Source organism: Papilio machaon, chromosome Z, assembly GCF_912999745.1.
Source record: "Papilio machaon chromosome Z, ilPapMach1.1, whole genome shotgun sequence".
Classification (NCBI taxonomy): domain Eukaryota; kingdom Metazoa; phylum Arthropoda; class Insecta; order Lepidoptera; family Papilionidae; genus Papilio; species Papilio machaon.
Window position 1 is genome coordinate 8,043,215 of NC_060016.1, and position 8,123 is coordinate 8,051,337.

An 8,123-nucleotide genomic window follows, 5' to 3' on the forward strand; every position below is an offset into this window, starting at 1 on the left:
TTAACAGTATCTAAGACGTATTGAGTACAAATTAAATATATTATTTTACACAAGAAAAAACAAGTCTAATGCCCTTTAAATGTACATTACTAGTGTTTAAAACATATATGAAAAGTTTGATTATTTAAGTGTAATTATTAAAATATTGTAAAAAAAATCAAAATGCAAGCAAATTATTTTACAATTGAGTAATTTCAAATTAATGTAAAAAAAATAATCAATATGTTAAATTTTAAAAGAAAATGTAAAAAAGAGAGATATGTCCGAAACCATGAAGACCCATCGTTTTGGATAAAATCTCTCGCGGACCCCAGCTTTGGAATCGTGACGCGCCTCCCCTGCGCCACAGAGCTACTGCTTCGTAGTAGTGAAATTTCGAACTGTTACTGCTCAGTGACGTCACTGCCCGTCAATTTCCCGTATAGGCTTTTATAACGTTTTCCTTGTATTTTATCTAGTTGACACCTACAAATTAAATAGTTTTTAATGAAAAAAGTGATGAATGAAAACGTGCTAGTGTTCCAAAACTTTATCAAATAAAATCGCATTATAACTAGTAGTTTTGGTTTGATAAATACCGTTTAAAAATATTTTAAAAGGTCACACTGACGTTTGTTTCTTGTACAACATTAATTTAGTACGTTTTTTAAATATTATATCGTTATACCAACTCTATTAAAGTTTATAAAACATTAACCAGAGCTGGGCATTAACTCGTTAATCCGTTAATCGTTAATTAACGAAGTTAACATTTTGCTTAACGGATTAACTTTTAAGTTAACTTCAAAAAGTGTTAACGCTTTTGTTAACTTCCGTTAAACTCAACTTCCGTTAATAAAAGTCCGTTAATCGTTAAATTAGAAACTTGGAGACGTGCTGTCATTTTGTTTAAATTACGTGCCACGCCACGCTCGTAAGTTCAACTATGTTGGGCGACTGTCGGCGACTCGAATGGTGAACGAACGAGTTGACAATTGATATTGTGTGATGCATCAGAGCGTCCGGGAAAGACGTGACCAACAGGACAAAATCAAAGAAGGTTTGAAATAGTATATTTCATTACGAGTATATAAAAGCAAGATTATGTAATAGCCCACATTCAGAACGCTCTTAGTCCCTGCAATACGCCACTTTTTGAGCAACTGTTTTAAAACACTTTTTTTACTAATGCTTTTTCTTTAACTTTTCCAAACTCGTGCCTTCTCTTTCCCAACTGTCCAAATAGTGTCTATTATGAAGAAAAAACCAACCAAGAAGTTTTAAAAAAAAAATCATTGAAGTTTTTATGATTCATGCAAATATTTCTAAAAAGAAGCTCCTAATTTGTTTCAATATCAGATTTAATGATTTGATTCAATAAATTAGGTTAGGTTTCATTTTATTTAATTTCATAAAATTTCATTTTAATTTCATATCAATAAAAATAATCTACTGAAGACTTGGCTGTTTGGGCATAGTTCCCTTTGCCTACCCAGAATGGGTGAAGAAAACAAAAAAAATCTCTGTTTGTATTATTTTACGGTTGGCGCCATTTATCAAACATTTTAGTCAGTCGAGTTTATTGCGTTTTTATTATTCTATTAAATTGCTTGTAAATAGATGTAATAAAATAGATGTTTAGTACACGTGCGGAACTGTCATTACAACTTGTTCCCACTGTCAACCCTCACCTACGGCTGCACCTCGGCTCGGGTAGACATTTGTCGGTACTCTTTGCAATGACAGGTTTTCTGCACTCGTAATAAAATATACTATAATGCATTCATACTTGTCTCTAATACTAATGTGTTATAGAATGTATAGTCAAATTACTATTTTAAACAAGTGTCGCCACAATAAGTGTGAAATTAGCATGTATAATTTTGGTATGGTTAACTGTTAACGATTGACTTTAACTTGCGTTAAACTTTCGAGAATTTAACGCTTTAACGATTAACGAAGTTAATTTTTTATTTAACGAATTAACGATTAACGAAGTTAACTTTTCGATTAACTGTGCCCACCTGTGACATTAACTATAGTTACAAATACAACCTTCGTAAGTTGGAACCAAGGATAAGATGTTTTGTTTTTTGAATTGAGGATCACACTTCAAAAAAAAGTCAGTTGAAAACTTGTAATTTATGTCCTTTTTCTATAAGATTAGGGTCCCTGATCAAATGTAACAACGCATTAACAATGTTACTTAGCTAAAGTATAATTATTGTTTGCTTAAAACCATTCAATAGATAAAATATTGGAGTATAAGATTTAAATATTATTAAATTTAATAAATACCAAACATGGTATAAACAATATATTGTTCTGAAATCTATTTAACCCCATTGTTAAAACGTTACACTTAAAATAGAGTAATTAGGTCATATTCATCATCGCAACCCGCATGTGGTAAATCTGTTATTAAATTGTAATTAAAAACGTTTATTTATAAGAGTCAGTTATCAAATACAAGTTACGGTTTCAATAAGAAAAAATGCTACGATGACTGACAATAGTTGTTAACCTCTACTTAACTTCACCGTAGATTTTCCTAAGCTATTACGATGTTGTAACCGCCATCTCAAGTTCGCTGTAGCCTTACCTTAAGTATTACGATAGCAAAACACTAAGCAAAACAAAGCAGATCATAAACCTACCGTTTCTGTTAAGAAGGCCATCTTAAATCAACCGTAGCTTTACCAATTATTACAATATCAAAGAGATGTTGAGTTCCATTGTATTTCGATGTAAATATAAAATCTAGTCCAGTTTAAAAAATAACCAAATTCATATGTCTCGCTCACAAATACGTTTCATGCAAAATCTCATTTTTGTGTCAATCTATATTTAAAGTTACGACGCATCAATCGGTGTTAACGTAGAAATTGAATCGGGATCGCTTTCTGATCGACAAAACAGATTTACTGGTGAAAATTGTAACGGATTAACTACGTCACTAGTTGCGAAACTTTTAAAAAAGGGCTAATAACTAAAAAGGACATTAAAATATGAGCATTATCCACTTTTGAAACACTTGTACAAAATTGTTTCTATTCTCTTTTAAGAGATCAGCGACAACGACATGTTTTTGTACAGGTGATTCGGCAGTGGAAATTCACATTTAATCGTAAATAAATCAATCACTACAAGCTCGCGTAGCAGAATAATCCACTCTCTACCGCAGATTGCATTTTCGTTATCAATTTACAGACTTATTGACATATTATAGATAGGATATAGACATTCGAGTTTTTTTTATTCTAATTACATATTTAAGTACTGCTTATTACATTTTATTAATTTGGTTTTAAACAATGATATTGAAGTTTATTACAATATTTTGAAATTCAACATTACAAAATGATTCATAATATTATCTAAGAAATATGAAATTATAAAGCGATACAATTAACTAATTTGTAATTAATAAGTAATTTATTTCATGTTTTAAATCACGAGATGTGACTGCTACTGCCATCTAGTTGCAAAATCGAAAGGAAATTCCTTGCTTTCATTAAACACAAAAAAATATTTTATTTATCTGAAACAAATTTTCTTTAATTCTTTCATGATAAAATATATAATTATATTAAACTTATATTTTTATTATTTAAGTGCTATATTTTTATTATTTTAACAAAAATAGTTATCAGTGCTACGAACGGGCTACAACTTTTTGGTAACGCCTCTGTAGGCCCGGGAGAGTTCATATGTGAACTCTATTTCCCAGCGTAGTAACATCAAATTACAATATTTGACTAGGACACTGATATTAATAATTACTTTACGTTGTAGAAATTAACAATAATTATTTAAATTTATATTTCAAAATATATCGTCTAAACTGTTAACCTCATCAAAACATATTTCTTATAAATTCTCGTCCAACCTCAAAGGCTCACTAGATGGAGTTAGTTGTATATTAAAACACGGTATCGTTTGGTTTTCTCGAGATAACGACCCTCCGAAGCCTCCCGTTGTCTACATTACATACGTTCGGCTCTGTGCTGAGCACGAAAACATATTATAGTTAAAAGTAAATTTTTGCAGCTGTTACCCACTCTTAAATGAGCGGAATACAGCATTTATAATATGTAAACAAACACATATATCACCTAGGAATGATATAGCAACAGATTAATTATTTTTCAAAGCGGTTCAGTACTTTCAAAGCCTCATTTCAAACTAACAATTTTTTTTTCTTCATAATATTTATATAGATTATATTATTACAACAAATCCAAAGATTCAGATTATCGAAATAAGAATTAATTTCGTCTCTTTTGTTATTAGCATATATATTTTTACTCTGTTCCCAAAGTTGCATAAACTAGGTCGAGAGCAGGTTTATTATACGCCCATCTATTAATAGTTATTTTTGTATTTGATTTACTAACCCGAATTCGCGGAAATGAAAAAGCGATCGCTGCCCATGTACATCTGCAATTAAAGATGCGTTGTAAAATTTAATCAACGAAGGGCATGCACAGAAAGAGGACACACTCATCAGACGATACGTGAAATTGCTTTCACTTCACGCCTGTGTGGTCATGGTATTTCACCGATCGGACTATTCGTGCACCCGACGAATATTTTTATTGCTACCACTGCCAAACTAGAAACGATCTTAATGTATTCACAAAAAAACAATTATGCATCGCATTATTGGTTTATATAAAAAAATGGTAACGCTTTTTATAAAAAAGAAATTAAATGAATTTTTGTGTTACAGTATATTTTGAAACACAAACAAAATAGCTATATATATCACGAAATACAGCCGTTGCTTTCAACGTTATGCAAACATGTAAGACAAAGGTCAGGAAGTAATTTGAAACAAAAGGTCATTTTTAACAAAGAGCTGTAATATCAGGGTATTTTTTTAAAAGTGATCGAATAAAAGTAACTTGTGGCTGATATTTTTATTTATTCATAATTATTTAATAAGCCTGTGACACTTTAAAGGTAGCCGTAGAGTCTTAATAATAATATAAATGCGAATATTTGGATGGATGGATGGATGTTTGTTTGAAGGTATCTCCGAAACGGCTTAACGGATCTTGGTAAAATTTGGCGTAGATGTAGAAAACAACCTGAAAGATTTTTTTTTAGATTCTGCTTGGACGGAGTCATGGGCGACTGCTAGTATTCAATATAATCTAGCATTGTCAAATATAATTAATAATCTTAAACATAAATGTTGGCAGCTTATATTTATTTATTAATACTACAGTCAATTGCTATTCCATACTTAGAACAAGGAAAATTACAACCACGTAGGATGGAAATTGTTACTTGAATAAAGGAACTATCAATTACCTGTAAGCTTGTGTAAACTCGGATATTGCTTCGCAGTTTATGAAAGTAAACTACTCTATACATACTGACTCCCTCATATCTTATCTAATGAAACCTTTATGGCTTCTTATAACAAAATTGTATTTCAGAAATCTATATATATAAAAGAAAGTCGTGTTAGTTACACTATTTATAACTCAAGAACGGCTGAATCGATTTGACTGAAAATTGGTGGGCAGGTATCTTAGAACCGGGAAACGGACATAGGATAATTTTTTACCCCGTTTTCTATTTTTTATTCCGCGCGGACGGAGTCGCGGGTAAAAGCTAGTCTAGCTAGCTATCGGTCGAACTGATTTAGCTGAAAATTGATGGGGAGTTAGCTTAGAACTAGGAGACGGACATAGGAACTTTTTTATCTTGTGTGCATTTTTTTTTTATTCCGCGCGGACGGAGTCGCGGGTAAAAGCTAGTAAATAATAATTTTCAATTTAGAATAAGTCTAACCTGTCTTCTGTTTGATGGCGTATTTCACCGGCTCAGCGGGCTATTAATGCAGCAGCTAATTTTATTGAGATCATTGCCAACTGTCATAGCTCAAGCTACAACCTTTTGTTAAATTTTAATTGTCATTGATTTAAGCAAATCTTATAAATCCAAGTAATTATTCCTACCATTGTCAATATACATTTTAACAAAGATAATCAACCCTTTAGCTTTAAAAAAGATAAGATTTGAAAAATAGATAGTAAATAAAGTATAACTGTATTACTCCAAAAATACTATTAGAAACTGTTTAGTTAAACACTTGCTTTAAACCTTTGACCGCCGCTGATATTATTGACGTCAACGTGGTATTTCACCATAAATATGCATCACCACAAAGCATCCGGTGTAATACTTCTTTATTTATAGGTAAAAATCGCAAGCCTACACATAATAATGTTTCAATAACCATGATTTGTCAAAAATCCGTTCCGGGCGCTAGAGTCGTGGTATAAAAGGGTTGACATTTGTTTAAATTAAAATTTAAAATGTATTTGAAATACTAAGTTTTTAATTGCTAAGGCTTTAAATATTTATCAGCTTTAATATGTGCGCGTGTGTGTGAGTGTGTGTGTATAACCCTCCTAATTTCCTTTGAACGTTGATAATAATATGTAATTTGTTTTGGCAGTGGAAACTCACTCAACAAACTATAAACATAATCGACCATAAACCTGGTTTGAAAAAAATTGAACAAAACACACGTAAATAATACTCAGATAGGAATGTAAGCAAAAATGTAAATATGCAAATTTGTTAGAGATGTATTTACCATTTCATATGAGAAATCTATTGGTCGTGTATTCGAATGTAAATTCACGAACGACTGGACCAACTGAAAATAAAACACAAGTAATCCAAAATAATATTAAAGACGTAAAGGGCAATAAAATTGTAGGAATTTTTTTTTATAATACTGTAAATAGTGTAGATAATCGTAATAAATAGACATAAGAAAATGACGAGTAGAAAATAAATATTAGATTAATATATATACGAGGGGAGGTCCAAAAGTTCGCGGAATGGAGGGGATGGAGTGGGGATAGGGTAGCTCGCTTAGTGTCATACTAATTGGGCACTCATAATTAGTATATATATAACATTTCAACCCTATAGTGCCATTCGTTTACGAGTACTCGCCTGCTGAACAAGTCAATCCGGAAGCAAACTGCAACTATGGAGAAAATTGAACATCGCGCTGTGATAAAATTCCTTACCAAGCAAGGAAAAAACGTTCAAACCATTTTAAATGAAATGGAAGCCGTTTATGGAGATCAGTGCCCTGGTAAAACAATGGTTTATAAGTGGCATGGTCTTTTTAAACATGGTCGAGATTCAATTGAAGACGACTCTCGCTCTGGGCGGCCAGCTGACGCCACCACATCAGACATCGTCGAAAAAGTCGAAAAACTTGTACTCGAAGACACACGTTTGAAGAAGAAACAATTATCTGCATTTGTTGGAGTATCAGATACAACTATTTTGCGTATCCTGCACGACCACCTGGGCATGACAAAAGTCAGTGCAAGATGGGTGCCGAGAATGCTCACGCCGCTTCAAAAACAGCAGCGCGTCGACGCGTCTAAGCACTTTTTGGAGTTGTGTGGAGACGAGCCCGTGCAGATTTTGGAGCGGATTGTTACTGGAGATGAAACATGGGTTCATCACTTTGAACCTGAGTCCAAACAGGAGTCCATGCAATGGCACAAAAAGGGTACACCACCTCCCAAAAAATTCAAGGTGTCAGAATCGGCGGGAAAGTTGATGGCCACTGTTTTTTGGGATTGTAAGGGAATATTACTCATTGATTATAAAGAAAAAGGTACCACTATAACCGGAGAATACTACGCACTCATATTAGAAAAGTTAAAGGAGTCAATTAAAGAAAAACGTCGAGGAAAATTGGCCAAGGGTGTGTTGCTTTTGCAAGACAACGCGCCGGTTCACAAGAGCCGAGTTGCCATGGCTGCTCTGCACACACATGGGTTCGAACCACTTGTTCACCCACCCTACAGTCCAGACCTGGCTCCTAGCGATTTTTATTTATTTCCAAATTTAAAAAAAGAGCTAAGGGGAAGGAAATTTTCCGACGATAATGAAGTGAAGGAGGCAATTTCGGCCCATTTTGAGGCCAAAGACAAAAAATATTTTTTCGATGGTTTAGAAAAATTAATTCATAGATCGAATAAATGTATTAGACTTAAGGGTGATTATATTGAAAAGGAAAAATAAATTTATTGTTATATTTCATTGACAACCCTTTCATTCCGCGAACTTTTGGACCTCCCCTCGTAACTAAC